Source organism: Cupressus sempervirens, chromosome 10 (genome assembly GCF_028749045.1).
Source record: "Cupressus sempervirens isolate cs-2001-9-10 chromosome 10, ASM2874904v1, whole genome shotgun sequence".
NCBI lineage: Eukaryota > Viridiplantae > Streptophyta > Pinopsida > Cupressales > Cupressaceae > Cupressus > Cupressus sempervirens.
The window spans coordinates 810,026,911-810,045,337 of NC_143127.1; the positions used below are offsets into that span (position 1 = coordinate 810,026,911).

At 35.9% G+C, this 18,427-nt stretch overlaps 1 pseudogene; it reads left to right on the forward strand.

Moving 5' to 3' along the window:
- Positions 1-6,643, forward strand: part of LOC149536402 (DNA (cytosine-5)-methyltransferase DRM2 pseudogene) — an 87,185-nt pseudogene extending 80,542 nt beyond the window's left edge.
- Positions 6,644-18,427: the final 11,784 nt, after the last annotated feature.

Here is an 18,427-nt window from a genome sequence, read left to right on the forward strand (position 1 = left end):
CCTTGCCTAAAACCCTTGTTAAATAGGATTTTGTTTTCAATGTGTAGTACATCTTGAATTAGGAATGTAGGGGATCTCCACAATATGCAACAGATCTACCATAATCTCATCATGGTGCCATGGGTGTAAGTATACATCAATGTAGAAGATGATGAATGCTTCAATATAGATCTCCTCCCTTGATGACCAACAATAATCTAAATCTTGAAGAGGAAATTCTCACAAAAGATCCTTCAATGCTAGATAGAAATCTCCTTGCTTGAATATTTGAACTCCTTGAATTTTTTTTTTCTCTTCAAAAGGATGTGAATTCTTAAGCTTGAGAGTGCATGAGAATGAGAACATGAGATATGAAAATGAATGCTTCAAGATTCCTTATATAGGATTTTTTGGGTGGGAAAATAATATAGGACAACTAGAGAGTGCAATAAAAATAATTAGACCCCCGAGGCCTTTCAAGCCTTGAGCCTCAAAATTACTAGGGAATATGTCGACAAGGTCAACCTAAGTTGACCTAGTCCTAGAGATAAGGTTAGAGGTGTCATAAAAAGAACAAGAAGTTACTGGAATAAATACAGGAGAAAATGGAAGATGATAGGGAAAAGATGACACACTTCAATGTAGATCTCCCATCATGGTGTCATGGATGTAAGTGTGTAGAAATATAAAAGATGATGAATGCTTAAATGTAGATCTCCTCCCTTGATGTCCAATAATAAGATAGATCTTGAAGAGGAAATTGTTAGAATTTAGGATAACTAAGAGGGGAGGGGTGAATTAGTTAGCCAAGATCTAGACGTACCAATTGAACAAAAAATCACTTAAACAATTTCAAATATTATCATTCCATAGCTTAGTCTTTGCAGTCAACTTTAGTAAGATCAACTATCTTCCCATTGTCCTAAATATAATAGACTTGTAGAATGTAAATATTGATCAGTAAAACACCATAAATAACATCCACGCAAGTTTGGCACTAGGATATAACATCAAAACCCAATATGGGAAAAAACCACTAGTAACATGTCACCAATTTCCACTCTTCTAAAGTGAGCTTTGTTAGGAACCAACCTTGTTAAAGGTTACATAACACACAGTCAAATGTGAACTTGTTAAAGTATTTAATCATCCTATTAAGAGTGGCCATGCTAGAGGACTTTAGAACATTCCATTAGAATGTTAGCATGTTAAATGATTTACATATGAATGTTAGGTCAACCTTGATGAAAGGATTTGAAATACTATTTACAATGATTAGAAATTAACAACAAGTTTTGATTTATCAAGTACAACACACTTTTCATATATATATATATATATATATATTCAACTCATGTTACTAATTCACTAACTAGCCCTCATTTTCATCTCAGTCTCTAATTCCCTTGACAATCTTTCAAGAAATCACTCTTCTCAGTCTTCTACTCCAATTTTCTAGTCAATAACATTAGCAACATCTCTAATCTTTACAATACTCTAGAACACACACTCATTAGGTTAGGCCCTTGTACCTCCTTAAATAGGTAATTTTGATCTTTTGTTTCTTAAACATCACAGTAGATCTTACGGTTTACAATTAGATCCACCACATACAATGAATTTGATTGCCATCTTGTTTATCCTGTTCTTTTTTAGAAACTTGGAATTTATTCCTTAGGTTATTTACCTAATCCGCTCTTGGAATTAAATTATCCAACTCATCTCATTGATCCTTATCTTCAACACACTTTCCATATCCCAAGAAATCAACTTAGTTAGCTAGAAGTTATGAGTTCTCAAAAACTATTAAAATTTTGTTCCTCAGCCAACACTAAGTTCTAACTCTTGGTCATTACTAGGTTACTTGGTTGCTACTAAATTTCTTGCTCGAAACATAAACTATCAATCATTTAATATTGATGTTCGGTCAACACTAATTCTTCTCATCTTGTTTTGACACTTGGTTGACACTAGCATCACTTGACATGTACTTCAAGTTCTTTAATCTTCTACATTATTACTTGGTCAAGCCTATGTATTTGATCTATCTTTGACCACATATTCAAGGCTTTACTATTACTATCTTGTCTACTTGCAACATGATTTAAAGAATCACTTTATCTTGTCAATGTCTAACTAATTAAGTGTCAAGGTATAGTGTCATCTTCATAACTCAACCTTTCCTCTAGATAATTTTGTTATGAACAACTTCTCAAATCCACATCATTAATAAAATAGATATGACACTCAAATTAAATGAAAACTATCTCACCAATAAATTTAACATCAATGACAACATAATAATTGCTTAGTTTCCAATAGAAATGCCTAGAAAGGATCCTTCAATATTGAATAGAAATCTCCTTACTTGAATGTTTTAACTCCTTGAATAGCTTGCTTGTCTTCAAAAGGATGTGAATTATTAAGCTTGAGAGTGCATGAAAATAAAAATGTGATATATGAAAATGAAGCCTCAAGCCTCTTTATATGTGAGTATTCAAGTGGGAAAACAATACAGCCGAATCAAAGCGTACAATAAAACTAATTAAACCCCTAACACCTTCCAATCCCCAAGCCTCAAAATTATTGGGGATAGGTTGACCTAGTCATGGATGAGGTCAACCTAGGGTCAATATAGTCCAAAATAGGTTGACCTAAGTCAACTTGGTCACATAGATCAAATAAGAGGTTCCATAGAAAGGATGGGTAGTTACCAAAAGAAATATAGGAGAAAATGGAAGAAGATAGGGAAAAAAAGACATCGAGCACTAGTTTATCCATGGTTTGATAAAGGTATTAAGGAAAGGGTGCTAAAAGCTCTTAAAATGAAATTTCATCCATTTTAAGATGGTACAATTATCCCTTACTTTAATAGGAGTATGAGTTTTCTCAAACTTGCAGTAAAAAAGATCAAGAGAAAAGAGCTAATCTTATCATGACCTCGGAGGCAAAGAAATCATCAAGCCCCTAAGAGATTTAAATCTATGTCACATCCAAAATCATAAGAAGAGAGATAAGTACTAAAAAGTGGTGTAGTTACTCTCCCAATAAGGTTTGCGTACCTTATTTTTAACCACACAAGAAAGGGGAAAAAAGAAAGAAAGGAGGAAATGTCTCCACACAAGAGGATGATGTTGAAAAGTATAGCAAGAGTGTGTGGCATACTAGTAAACTCATCAAAGATGAATAAAATGGTATAGAAAGTGTGTGTGGAATTATAGTCACCCCATCAAAGGATTCAACTTCAAGGGAACTCCATGATCCCAAAATAGAAGAATCAAAAGTGACCTAGGCATAAGGATGTGTTTTTCCTTAAGGGATCAAAATAAGATCGATCTTCCTAGAGTGTTAGTAGTCAAAAGAAGGGTCAAAAACAAGGATCGGGCCTCCCAAACTATCAATAGTTTAGAGAGATCCAAAAAGAGATCAAGCCCCTAGAGGAAGGCTCAATAGTTTTAGAAAACTAAAAGGAAAGAAACAGAGAGATAAAACTTGAATAATAATGAATAGATTTGGGAATAACTTCATGATTAAAGGATGAAATGAGTGTTTTTCCCCATGTCAAAGTGATTGCAAACACCTTGATAGGAGAAATGTCTTTAAAGAAAGAATTCATGTATCCACTAAAGAATGTTTTGACTATGAGATGTTCCCAAGAAGACAAAAATATCAAGGGGAATGAGCATATAAAAAAAAAAAAGAGATAGCACAAAGGGATCTACTAATGTTAGGGTCAGTAAGATCATATGATAATATATAATATTATATCAAGTATGAAATGTTGTCATTCTCCAAAAGAAGTATGACTAGAACACAATGGAAGAAAAGACACATAAGAGTTATGAAGAAGAATCTTTTTGGGACAATAACATGGAAACCAAAAAGAATTAGTGCTATCATATCATAAGAAATCAAGAAGACTATACAAGATCATTGGTATGAACAATAGAAAAAGTATGACATAACATATAATAACATATAGAAGAAAAAGAGAGACAAATAAAAGAATTTATATGATGGGGTAGTCACTTTGTGCTCTTGTTCTCAACCAATAAACAAGAATTGTCTAAAGCAATCAAATCAAAACATATAGCTATTGACATTACAATCATATTTATTATTAGTGGCATACACTTATTCAAATTGTAAGCATCTACAGAGTATATTGTATAGTTAATATTGTTAATCGAGCATCGCATGCTCTACCAAGCTTTACAGTTGCCATCGAGTCCCTTGGATAGTTTTAGTTTCCATCAAGAATTTTAGTGTAAACTGAGCTCTACAGTTACTACTGAGTTCATAGTTGATGTGATGAGAGTCTAGTGTTAACCGAGCTACTCAGTGTTAACCAAGTGATTTAGTTTATATGAAAAGTTTCACAGTATTCACCAAGTCACCAGTGCAGACCAAGTTCAAGACTACTTGGAAGCGATTAGTATGGACCAAGTTTCTATGTCTACCAAGTGCATGATGATGCTGAGCATTGATAGTGGATGTCAAGAATCAGAAGCTCACCAAACCAGTCTTCAAAATCTGAGTTCTTATAGAGAGGGTCAACTCTACATTTTATGTAAACTTGTGTTTTGGTCGACTTTTTAATTTGATTGATTGGATTGGTATATATGTAATGTATTTTATCACATCCAAAGTGTAATGTAATGTGGTATCAAATGGAATAAGTAGAAGAGAGTAGAAGAACGAAGCACAAGGCCATAAGAAGTATAAGGAGCAACAAAGATTCATCTATCACAGCAAGGTGATTTTACACTCAAAGGCATCTCATTCAGTAAACCAACCTACAAATCAAAGATCAAACTATTGTTTTATCCTAATAGGTGGACTAGTCAAATCCTTTAATAAGGTAGACCTAATAGTCTTATGTAAATTTCTTTACTGATGCAGGAGCATCCAGAGGTATAAGGGCAATCCTGTGTCACCCAAAAAAAATGTACTTAGACTTAGTTTCTGTTTCATGTCTTTACATTTTTGGATACCCATTTGGCTCAAATAAAGGTTCCAACTCTCATAGTTCAATTATCAGTGCATTTGAAAATCCCAAAAAAATAGGAGCATGCAATTTGGCCATCATTTTGGTGACCTAGAAGGTGTGACTTGGCTAGATGAATGTAATTGAGATTTAGAGCATTCTAGAAAAAGAATCAGGTCAAAAGGCACCATGGTTTGAAAGTTATTGCAATTTTTTGAGTTTTGGAGACCTCCTAAGAATGCTTCAAAGTCAGGTTTGGGGCATTAAATGACCTCGAAAAGGGTCAAAAAAATGGGGGACGTGCGAAGCTTGTCCATAGGACTATAGAGCGCTTTGAGAGCTTTCCGAAAATGTAAATGGTTCGTCAATCAAAGTTACAGTTCAAAAGTTATGCCTCCCGGAAGTTCGGCTACCGTTTCTAGATTCTTCTAGAATTACACCGACTTTTAACGCAGCTTCCGGAACCTTCTATTTTGTCGGTGGATGGCTACTAGAACTTTCTAGAATTTAATCCTAGTCCTTAACCCTCCGGGGTCTATTTAAGGAGATTTCTGGCATTGTAAAAGGCAGTTTGGGGTGGAGTTTGAGAGGAGGTGCTATAAGGAGAAATATTCTCCAGATTTATGCTATTGTAAGCCCGTAGGGCATGTTTAGAAGTTTATTTTCTCTGCACTATTTGTACTAGCCCTTTTCTTAGTTAATATAATTTCCCTTTTCTATTGTGTCCATTTTTTTGTTGGGTTGTGTCCCCATCATTTACTGAGTGCATACTTCATTGTATATATTTGTAAATCCTTTAGCAATGTGGACCTAGTAGTCCTTATTGCTCCTAACAAGGAAAATCATCAGAAGTGATCATTGTAAGTCTTAATAGGCCAACTTTATACTATAGTACTAAAGCTTGTGGGTATCATCCCACCCCATTTTTGTTAGAGTAATTATTTGTTCTAACTTATTAATTAAATCACTTTGATTTAATTAATTAAGTTGCCTATTACTCTAGTTTTCTTAAGCTATCTTGTAGGTGCATATAATTAATATTTTATTAATTATATTGTGCAACCCTAGCTTTCTTAGGCTTTAGTTTTCCTTTTCGGGTTTCGTGATTCCTTTATAAGGATTCACCTCTTTGTATTTTATTCAATTCACTTATTGGATTATATGAGATATTTCTCTTTGCATGTCCATAAGATGGATCTGGCTTTTTGGCCTCCTTGATTTTTCCTTGCCTCTGTTCTTTGCTTCATCCATGTGACAGGTTTATGCATGCAGGTGTTCTTGGGAGATTAGTTTTTCACCTAATCTAACATGGTATCAGAGCCAGCTTGCTGCTTGTTGTTCGTGGTTTGTTGAAGCGTTTCAGAAGCTGCATTTTTCGGAGCAGTGGGAGGCTATATGGAAATTTTTTTGGAGCACTTTGGGCTTAAACGAATGCTTCCATTGAATTCGGAAGGCCGTTTGCAGTCAAAATCCATATAAAATTTGTCCATTTTGGACATCGTTGGTCTGGGAGGCAATTTTTTTGTCCGACAGGGCCGTACGGTCCCCTGCACGCAGTACAAGGCATCAAAATAAAAAAAAATTGCAAAAAAAAATCCTTTTTTGGTTGTTTTAGCTGCCGGCGGTTATTTAACCACAGCGGAGCCGCTAGCGGTCACCGCTGACGGCAACCGCTAGCAATTACCGCTGGCGGTCCGCCAGCGGCCCGCAGCGGCTCCGTCGGTGGCCACCGCCGCTGCTCCGCCTCGCGGTGGCCCTCCAACCTCCCGCCACCCAGCCGCCGCTCTGCCAGTGGTGGAGGGATTTTTTTTAAGATTTTTTTTTTTAATTATTTTTTTAATTAAAAAAAAATTATTTTTTGCATTTTCAGAGGCCCTAGAGGTTTTTTCTCCGTAACTTGAGCATACGGATGTATTTTTTCAATCCAAAAAATGTGCTGGAAAGCTAATTCTGAGACAGAGATGTTGGTATAGGTTTTTTTGGGTTTTGATACAGTTTGGTTGCATGTTTTGGTAGTCAAAGATGGATGTTCTATTTTGCACTCCGGGAGGCGTATCTTGAGCTTCCGATCTCTGATTTTGGACTTCTTTATATCACTGGAAATCTCTTTCTGTGCTCTTTCCAGTAATGCTAGTTGTTGTTGTAGATTCTGTTCCAAGCACATCTTATTCAGTCTTTTGCATTTTAGCATTTTGGTGGATATCCTGTTTGTTTCAGGTCCGAGGATCGATTTTGTTGCTTCAATTGCTTCGTTTTGGGCTCTACCTTCTATTTTTTCAGCCTTATTTTTTTTCTGATCATTGTTGATATTCATTGTAAGCATCTTTTTGCAACGCACTTAGATAAAGTGCCATACTGCATCTGTATTTTCGTTTCAGTTGTTTGCCTTTGTTTGCCTTCTGATTCGAGTAGTGTCATCTGAGGACACTCATACAGATTACTGTATTCTTGGGATTCGTTATATCTTGTGCCTTATTGTACATGCACTACTTTGATAAAGTGCCATGGGGGGTTGATGTTTTTTCCTTTGTTTGCCATCTTCCTTTGTCTAGTGAGTGTCCCTTCCGTGACATTAGCCTCATGACGTGTCTGAGATTGATCACCTCAGTACACACACATGTACTATTTTGTGCATCTTGATCGTGGTTCCTTGACATGCAGTTCCTTTGGCCCACTTTTCAGGTGCCTGTCACCTCACCCTTGTCTGCATTAGGGGGGTTCTTTTGTTGTTTCTCATGCTTCCTTGGTTTGATTGATCAGCTCTTCAGGCTTTGGTGTTTCATGCCATCTGTATCTTCGAGTTTAGTTGTTTGCCTTTGTGTGCCTCCTGATTCGATGCAGATTATAGTCTTCTCTACCTAGTCAGGTTCTATTTTAGTGGAGGTCTTTCAGATCAGTAGTTACTTTTGATAGAGCTTTGTAGCTTCTACATGCTTCAGTGGTGTTCTACATGATCATCTTTGTTCCTATCTTCTAGGAGATTCCCTTGTTTGGAGGCTTCTTTAGTCCTTCACTAGTTTCTTTTAGCATGTTTTCCATCTCTTTTTGGAGTAGAGTTTTTCCCATGTGGTTTTCTCTATTTCTCCTCTTTATAGAGATTTTGTTGTGATTAGGTACCTGATCTGGCCTTGTTGCCAGGACCCAATTCTCTTTCATAGCTATGCTAGGTTAGCTTCCTCCCTAGCTTCGCTTAAGGGGGGGTGTTAGAGTAATTATTTGTTCTAACTTATTAATTAAATCACTTTGATTTAATTAATTAAGTTGCCTATTACTCTAGTTTTCTTAAGCTATCTTGTAGGTGCATATAATTAATATTTTATTAATTATATTGTGCAACCCTAGCTTTCTTAGGCTTTAGTTTCCCTTTTCGGGTTTCGTGATTCCTTTATAAGGATTCACCTCTTTGTATTTTATTCAATTCACTTATTGAATTATATGAGATATTGCTCTTTGCATGTCCATAAGATGGATCTGGCTTTTTGGCCTCCTTGATTTTTCCTTGCCTCTGTTCTTTGCTTCATCCATGTGACAGGTTTATGCATGCAGGTGTTCTTGGGAGATTAGTTTTTCACCTAATCTAACAATTTTTACTTTCTATTTGGAAGGTTTCTAGGTCACCAAATTGTGTGTTAAAAGTGTTATATATGCTTTCATGTTTTTAGTTTCTCGTGCATGCAACTAGATCAAATTACATATAAAGGAATAATTGGTATTTAAGGATTAAATTTTACAAGTTACTGATTCACCCCTCCCCTCTCAATAACTTAGCCTATCATAATATTTCCAACAATTGGTATAAGAGATTTTGTGGTTCTCAGAGAAAAGTTTAATAGCTTGAGCAAAGATCAAAGGCTACAAAAAATATTTAGACTTGACAAGGCTATTGATAATGAGAAGCTAGATTTGGAAATGGCTATTGTACAACTCAAGAAAGCAAAGGAGCAACTCTCTCAATCCCTAAAAAGAAGGAAAGATCTTGCAATCCAAATGATTGACCATCTCTACATTGAAGAAAGAATTGAAGACATTCATTCAGTAAGTAATCTAGATGAAGCCAATGAAGTAATCAAAGAACTATTAGAAAAGAATGGTTCACTTCAAGAAGTAAGAAAATTAAGAAGAGAGCAAGAAATCTAGTCAGTAAGACTATTTGAAGTTATGGAAGAGAAAAAAAAGATAAAAGAAGGAATAGAACGAAAGAATAATGAGATTCAACATTTATCTCTTCAACAATCCGACTTCATTAATCAGCTCACCAATGCAAATGAAGAAATCATAAATCTAAGATCATAGAATGAAAGGTTACAGAATGATCTAAACATTGAAAGGAAAACCAATGAAAGGATGATGAATTCTCAAGCAAACATAAATCAATTGAATGAGAAAAGTCATTATAGACAAAAAGGAAAAGTAGGAATTGGATATATAGAAGAAGGTGAATCATCTAAGCAAGGAGCTCTTGCAATCACCATGGTAAGATAGATCATACATCAAAAAAATGTTGGAGCAATGGAAAAGAAAAATTCAATAGAAAGTGCTACAATTGCAATTAGCATGGTCATAGGGCTAATGAATTCAAAGAGAAACATAAGTTTGAAGGAAAATGTCACAAAAGTAACAAACATGGGCACAAGTCATTAGAATGCAAAACTAAGATATTGAACCCAATAGAATAGATTGTGAAAACTATATTTGGTTGGGACTATAACACTTGGTGTAGATGTCATTACTATGGAGAATTTGGATACATTGGAATGGATTGTGTAAAACATTATATGAGGACAAGAGATACTACTAGAAGATGTTTCATTTGTATAGAACTTGGTCATCTTGCCAAGAACTGTATGAACATTGGAAGAATTGAAGATGAAAAGAAGGTAAAAGTTGATAACATTAGAAAGAAGATGAGACAACAATGGGTTCCAAAATATTTTTAGAATGCAAGTCCAAGCTATGATGAACAAGTCACTCAAGAATTGGGTGACTCCACCTTTTCCACTTGATTTCTCAAAGAAGAATTTGAAAAATATACTAAAGGAGACATCTAATATCAATTCGAGTTAGTAGGATGAAATATCTAAATCAGCATTCTAGATGCAATGGGATCACCAAGTAAAAGATGGAAGATACTACCGAGTTACTACCTTACTAAGCAAGGTCAGGTTGCAAACTCTATCAAGAAGGTCAGGAGTAACTAAAGTTTTTTGTGGTTACTGAGTCATGAGAGACTCTGGCAAGCATTCAATGGAAGTGAAGTGGATGATAGTCTATCATTTGAGCAAACAACCATACCAGGCATTTATGAAAAATTTTGATTAAAAAGGTGAAATTAAAGTCATTTTTCACCGTGAATTCTTGAGAGTTATCTGTTTAAATGATCTTTAGAGAATCCAAGTAATTTGAATGAATTGATATTGAATATTTACATGTTTTCTCAAACCCTACTAAGCGAAGATGGTATCTACCAACAACAAGTAAAAGAAAGGTTCAAACATGTTGGTTTGAGGCATGGAAACCCTAGATCTAAGTGGAGCACAATCGTAGATTCTACCAAAGGTACTTGTGATCAATAATATGTTGGATACAATTAAGTAATTGTGTATTGTCTTTGATGTTACACAAATGCCATATCAGTTATCAGACAGAGTCTACCGAGTTCTGTCGATCAGAAAAACAATTTATAGAGTCTACCGAGCTCAGTCGGTCAGTAAAGCCTTTTGCAGTATATACTGAGCGTTCCTGTATGTCACACGGTGAGTTAGTGTTAACCGAGTTCGCATGGTAAGCTAAGGAAAGTTTAGTTCTTACCGAGATCACTCGGGTATCAAAGGATTTTGTAGCAGACGGTTAGTGTTAACCGAGTTCGCACGGTAAGCTAAGGAAAGCTTAGTTTTCACTGAGCTCACTCGGTAGTCGAAGATAGCTTTTACCGAGTCTAGTCAGTTTCCAAAGGAAGTGGCAGGTTTACCGAATTCTCCGATAATTGTAGTTTTTATCGAGTTCTGTCGGTTAACATAGGAAGCATTTTTTTTTGTTGTGTATTGACCGGGCAGCGTCGGCCAGTGAAGAATTTTGTTTTGTTTGTTAGTTCAAGCTGACTTTGGAATATGTTTTGTCAAGTTGGTTGGGCCAACCTGGTATTATGTATAGTATATAAAGAGGTGCTCAAGATGCGGAAAAGCGTGGAATAGAGAGTGTATATGGATAGTGCAAGGAAGTGCAAGGAAGAGACTTGTGTGTGCCTAAGCAAAGTTGAGCAGAGGAAAATCTTGGAGCTGCAAAGATATATCTAATCAGTAAGGATCTTGTGGAGCTAAACTGAGATTTGTATTCAGCAAGATAAGTTGCATGTATTTTTAGATCATTCATTGTTGCTTTCTAACCATTGTAACAGTGATTCCAAAATCTCCTAACAGAGTTGGTTTAACAGCCATTCCATAAATCCTTTAACAGGGTGGCAATTTAGTTGAATTGTTCTAAAGACCTCTTACAAGGCCACTCCTAACAGGGTGATTAAATCCTCTAACAGGGTCACACCTAACAGTGTGTTTTGTAACCTTTAACAGGGTTGGCTCCTAACAGGGCTCACTTCAGAAGAGTGAAAATTGGTGACTAGTTGCTGGTGGTTTTTTCCATATTGGGTTTCCACATAAATCTGGTGTCTACTGTGTTCATGATTACTTTCTTTTGCATGGTCACTTATTTCAGTAAACGCTTAATAAATTAACTAAACATCTATCAAGTTTTAAGCAGTAATTTATGTGTTTACTGAGTAGCAGCAACAACTAAGTTTAAGACATCTTTGGGACTGTTGAATTTGTTTTTGTGGTAACTGATTCACCCCTCCCCTCTTAGTTACCCCATCTTCATTTTCCAACAATTGGTATCAGAGCTTTTGGTGCTTGCAGGAGGAGATTTCAAAGATCTAAGCCAAAGATCAAGATGTCTTACAAGAGGGAAATCCCAAGGCTTAACCGAAACAACTTCTCAGCATGGCAGGAATTAATGAGACTTCATCTAGCTTCCATTGGTGACACTGGTCTGAAATATCTTGATGAGAAATATGTAGAACCATTAGGTACATTATCAGTCAATGACATTGCTATAAAGAAGACTCATAACATTATGATGATTGATATTGCATCTGCCTTGAGTTATGAAGAGTTTGATGATGTCAAGGACTGCACTACTTCCTATGAAATGTGGGAAAGACTAAAAGAGATCTATGGTGGATATGACAATGTCAGAAGAGCCAAAGCTGAAAGTCTGAGAGGACAGTTCGATCAGATGAAAATGAAAGAAGATGAAAACATTGCCAAATATGTTGAAAGAATTAAAGCATGTGTCAGTGCTATCAAAGCTTCTGGAGGAAGTATCAGTGAAGAGACAGTCATAAGTAAAGTTCTTAGAACTCTACTTCTAGTTTATGCCATCAGGGTATCAGCCATTCAAGAAAGAAGGTGTGAGGCCAATCACAAGATAAACCTAGAGGCCATAGTTGGAAGGTTGACAACATTTGAACTAGATAATTTTGATAATTATGTTCTAGCTGCAAAGAACATTGAGTCTGCATTTGAAGCCAAGCTTTCACTCAAGGACAAAGGCAAGAAGAAGAAGGAATCTCAGTCAGAGAGTGAAGATCAATCAGATCAGAGTTCTGACAGTGACCTTGAAGTAATTAAAGCTCTACTTGCAAGGAAATATTCAAGAGGAAGAGGTAAATATAAAGGTAAAGTACCCCTAATCTGCTTTTCATGTGAAGAAGTCAGTCATATTGCTGCAAGGTGTCCAAACAAGAAAGATAAAGATGAAAAGAAAGATAATAAATGGAATAGTAAGAAAGATCTCAAATCATTTAAGGATAAAAGTAAGAAATCATGTTTTATGGCTAAAGATTCTAATGATTCTAATGATGAAGAAGAGGATGAGATTGTTTACATTGCTGTAAAAGATGAATCTGACAATGAAGAAATGGCACTCATCTCTCACATAAGTAAGAATGATACATGGATCATTGATAGTGGCTGCTCACATCATATGACTGGAGATAAAACAAAGTTTGATCAATTTGAAGAGTATGATGGTGGCAGTGTAAGATTTGGAAACAATGAACCTTGTTGCATCAAAGGAAAAGGAAGAATCACTCTAACCCAGGAACTTGTATGTGATAATGCTTATTGGGTAGAAGGCCTAAAGCACAATTTGTTGAGTGTGGCATAGTTACTCAACAATGGACTCAAAGTAGAATTCATCCAAGGCAAAGCAAGACTGCTGAATGGTAAAGGAAAGCTGATTGGATCTGGTACTCAAACTAAAGGTAACTTGTTCTATCTTGAACTTGGTGAAAATTCATATTTTATTGCTCAAGTAGAAGAGAGTTGGTTATGGCATAAAAGGTTATGTCATGTGAATTTTGACAATTTGGTAAAGATAAGAAAATTCAAGAAAGTGAGAGGCATTCCTGATTTAAAGAAACCAGAGGTCGATTTATGCAAGAATTGTCAAATTGGAAAGATGGGTAAGTCTAGTTTCAAATGCAAAAATTATCAGTCTGAAGATTTATTAGAAATTGTGCATACTGACTTATGTGGACCTATTGAAACTGAAAGTTATACTGATGAAAAATATTTTATTCTTTTTTTTTATGATTATTCAAGAATGATGACCATCATGTACCTAAGGAACAAATCAGAAGCATTTGAAAAGTTCAGATGGTATTTGGAAAGAGTAGAAAAAGAAACAGGGAAAAGATTGAAATGCCTAAGGTCAGACAGAGGTGGTGAATTTATTTCACATGAATTCAATAACTTTTGTATTGAAAGAGGAATCAAAAGACAGGTTTCAGCACCAGGTACTCCTGAACAAAATGGCATAGCTGAAAGAAGGAACAGATCCATCATGGATTGTGCAAGAACCTTGATGATAGAAAAGAATGTTGCTATCAAATACTAGAAGGAGGCTATCAGTACAGCAGTTCATACCTTAAATCGAGTACAGTTGAAAAAAGACTCATTCAAAACTCCCTATGAATTATATGGCTATAAACCCAATGTAAGTTATCTGAAAGTATTTAGAAGCAAATGCTATATCTTGAAAGAATCTAGAAAAGGTAAATTTGATGTAAAAGGTGATGAAGGTATATTTCTTGGATACTCATGCAAGAGTAAAGCATATAGATGCTTGAACTTATCTACTCACAAAGTCATAGAAAGTATACATGTGAAAGTTGATGAGTTTGTAGAAAAGACTGAAGAATAAAACAGAAGAGAACCAGAAGATTACAAAAGATTCATCTTCAGTGAACCGGATATAATATCAACTGCATCTAAGAATCAGAAACCTTCTTCTACCGAGTCATCACTAACCGAGTTGCAGGAAACATCTACCGAGCCAACATCCACCAAGCCAATGTCTACCGAGTCAGAGAATATCGAGTTAGAGATTACCGAGCCAGAGGTAACCGAGCATGTGCATACCGAGCCAGTTGATACCGAGCCAGACCAAACCGAGCATGAAGGTGAAATACAAGAAGATAATGACAAGATTCATCCAAAAGGAAAAGAACCTATTCTAGCCAAGTATGTCAGGAGACACATTCAGCAGATCAGATCATTGGAAATAAATCTAAAGGAACCATCACAAGAAGTAAGTTGAAAGGTACTTGTTTACTTGCTGATTTTGAACCTAGAACTGTCAAAGATGCATTAGAAAATGATAATTGGATTGAAGAAATGAATGAAGAAATAGAACAAATAGAGAAAAACAAAACATGGACTCTTGTACCCAGGCCTAAAGACAAAAATGTAATCGGTACAAAGTGGGTTTTCAGAAATAAGTTGGATGAAAATGGCAAAGTATCAAGAAACAAAGCTATATTAGTGTGCAAAGGATATTCTCAAGAGGAAGGCATAGATTATGGAGAAAATTTTGCTCCCGTTGCTAGATTGGAAGGTGTTAGAACCTTATTAGCATATGCTGCTTACAAAGGATTTAAAGTTTATCAGATGGATGTCAAGTCAGCATTTCTAAATAGTATACTGGATGAAGAGGTCTACATTGAACAACCTGAAGGTTTTATAGATCCAGATAAAAAGAACATGGTTTGCAAATTGCACAAGGCACTGTATGGTCTGAAACAAGCCCCTAGAGCATGGTATGAAAGATTGCATAGCTATCTTATTCAAATTGGATTTCAAAGAAATAATGATAACAGTAGTTTGTATATCAAGGAAGGACCAGAAAATAAGATTGTCCTGGCAGAAATATTTGTAGATGATACTGTTTTCACAGGGAATGATGATCTTTGCAAAGAATTTTCAGAACAAATGAGCAAGGAATTTGAAATGTCAATGTTCAGTGAAATCAAATTCTTTGTTGGACTTCAAATTCAGCAGAACAAGAATGGCATCTACATTACTCAAGCAAAATACATCAAAGAGATATTGAAAAAGTTTGGTATGGAAGACTGTAAACCAGTTGGAACTCCCATGTGTACTGGACTAAAACTTACCAAAGAAGATGATTAAAAGGAAATAAGTCAGACATTGTACAGATCTATGATTGGAAAGTTGCAATATGTAGTTCATACTAGGCCAGATATTGCTCTTGCAGTTGGAATTGTGGCAAAATTTTCAGCCAAACCAAGAGAAAATCACATGATGGCAATCAAGAGGATAATGAAATATCTGAAAGGAACTGAAGATTATGGATTATGGTATAAATTTGGAGGAAACCTAGACTTAAAAGTGTTTACTGATGCTGATTGGGCAGGAAACCTTGACGACAGAAAAAGCACAAGTGGAGGTGCATTCTTTCTTGGAAAAAGGTTGGTTTCTTGGACAAGCAAAAAGCAAAATTGTACAGCTCAATCAACAGCAGAGGCAGAGTATGTTGTTGCAGCAGTAAACTGTTCTAACATTGTTTGGTTCAAGCAATTGCTACAAGGCATGAAGATAGAAATCAAGGAACCAGTTGTCATATTTTGTGATAATACAAGTGCAATCAACATATCTAAGAATCCTGTAATGCATTCTAAGACTAAGCACATTGCAATCAAGTATCACTTTGTCAGAGAATTGGTGCAGGACAAGCAAATCAGATTGGAATATGTCCATACAAAGGAACAGATTGCTGACATATTCACAAAGCCTTTACCTAAGGATGCATTTTTGTATCTCAGAGGTAAGTTAGGGGTCATTCCCCTATCTTAAGTTCACTAAAAATAAGTTTTAGTGATGCATCAGCTCTTACAAAATTGAACAATCATCAGTTGATGCAGCAAATCAAGGAAATATTGCATATGAATCAGTACTAAAGGTACAATGAAATTCATTGAAATTGAATTATCTTTGGCATGTGTTGTCAAAGAGGGAGAGTTTTACTGTCATATCTTTCCGAAATTTGATTATGTAATTCCTTCACAGAGGGAGATTACTGTAAGAGCGAGAGTTCTCTATCTTAGAGGAAGAATTGTTAATTGTGTTGTGTTGCTGTAGACTTGCTTTCAAATTTCATTTCTGCTATGACATGTTGTGTTGCCATCAATGCCAAAGAGGGAGATTGTTGGATACAATTAAGTAATTGTGTATTGTCTTTGATGTTACACAAATGCCATATCAGTTATCAGACAGAGTCTACCGAGTTCTGTCGGTCAGGAAAACAGTTTACAGAGTCTACCGAGCTCAGTCGGTCAGTAAAGCCTTTTGCAGTATATACCGAGCATTTCTATATGTCACACGGTGAGTTAGTGTTAACCGAGTTTGCACGGTAAGCTAAGGAAAGTTTAGTTCTTACCGAGATCACTCGAGTATCAAAGGATTTTGTAGCGGACGGTTAGTGTTAACCGAGTTCACGCAGTAAGCTAAGGAAAGCTTAGTTTTCACCAAGCTCACTCGGTAGTTGAAGACAGCTTTTACCGAGTCTAGTCAGTTTCCAAAGGAAGTGGCAGGTTTATCGAATTCCTCGGTAATTGTAGTTTTTACCGAGTTCTGCCGGTTAACACAGGAAGCATTTTTTTTTTTGTTGTGTATTGACCAGGCAACGTCAGCCAGTGAAGAATTTTGTTTTGTTTGTTAGTTCAAGCCAACTTTGGAATATGTTTTGTCAAGTTGGTTGGGCTGACCTGGTATTATGTATAGTATATAAAGAGGTGCTCAAGATGCGGAAAATCGTGGAATAGAGAGTGTATATGGATAGTGCAAGGAAGTGCAAGGAAGAGACTTGTGTGTGCCTAAGCAGAGTTGAGCAGAGGGAAATCTTGGAGCTGCAAAGATATATCTAATCAGTAAGGATCTTGTGGAGCTAAACTAAGATCTGTATTCAGCAAGATAAGTTGCATGTATTTTCAGATCATTCATTGTTGCTTTCTAACCATTGTAACAGTGATTCCAAAATCTCCTAACAGAGTTGGTTTAACAGCCATTCCATAAATCCTTTAACAGGGTGGCAATTTAGTTGAATTGTTCTAAAGACCTCTTACAAGGCCACTCCTAACAGGGTGATTAAATCCTCTAACAGGGTCACACCTAACAGTGTGTTTTGTAACCTTTAACAGGGTTGGCTCCTAACAGGGCTCACTTCAGAAGAGTGAAAATTGGTGACTAGTTGCTGGTGGTTTTTCCCATATTGGGTTTCCACGTAAATCTGGTGTCTACTGTGTTCATGATTACTTTCTTTTGCATGGTCGCTTATTTCAGTAAATGCTTAATAAATTAACTAAACATCTATCAAGTTTTAAGCAGTAATTTATGTGTTTACTGAGTAGCAGCAACAACTAAGTTTAAGACATCTTTGGGACTATTGAATTTGTTTTTGTGGTAACTGATTCACCCCTCCCCTCTCAGTTACCCCATCTTCATTTTCCAACATAATATTCATTCACATTTTAAGTATGCTATTCAAGATATTGGTACATTAGAAATGGATGAAACCCTTGAAAAGTTATGTGTGAATGGTGTGTTGAAACTAGAACATCAACATCTTGAAGCAAAAGGTTTAACCCATATTCCACATATGCCATGGGAGTTCCAAATAGAATGGGTAAGATACACCACCAGTCATGTGTACAATGGTCGGTTGTGGTTGGAACAACCAATTTTGATAACCAAGAAAATGATCCACAAGATCATTGGTCTTCAAATGTTGGAAAAAGAAAAAATGACCAAAACCCTAGGTTGGGTTGAACTGGAGAAGAAAACCCTTGTCGAGTGGGATGGAAGGGGAATGAAAATTAGCAGTGTGACTAATATGGAACTCAAGTTCAGGATTCATATCATCACTCATAGGATTTACAATTTGAGAATATTAAATATTGTATTATGTGAAGTAGTAGACCTGGCATATAAGGTGGTATATAATAACCTATCACTTGACCTTATCGAGTTGATGTTGAACCAATTCAACAAAAACATGGAAAGCATCAAAACTTCAAAGAACAATCCATTTAAGTTTGGTTCACTCTTG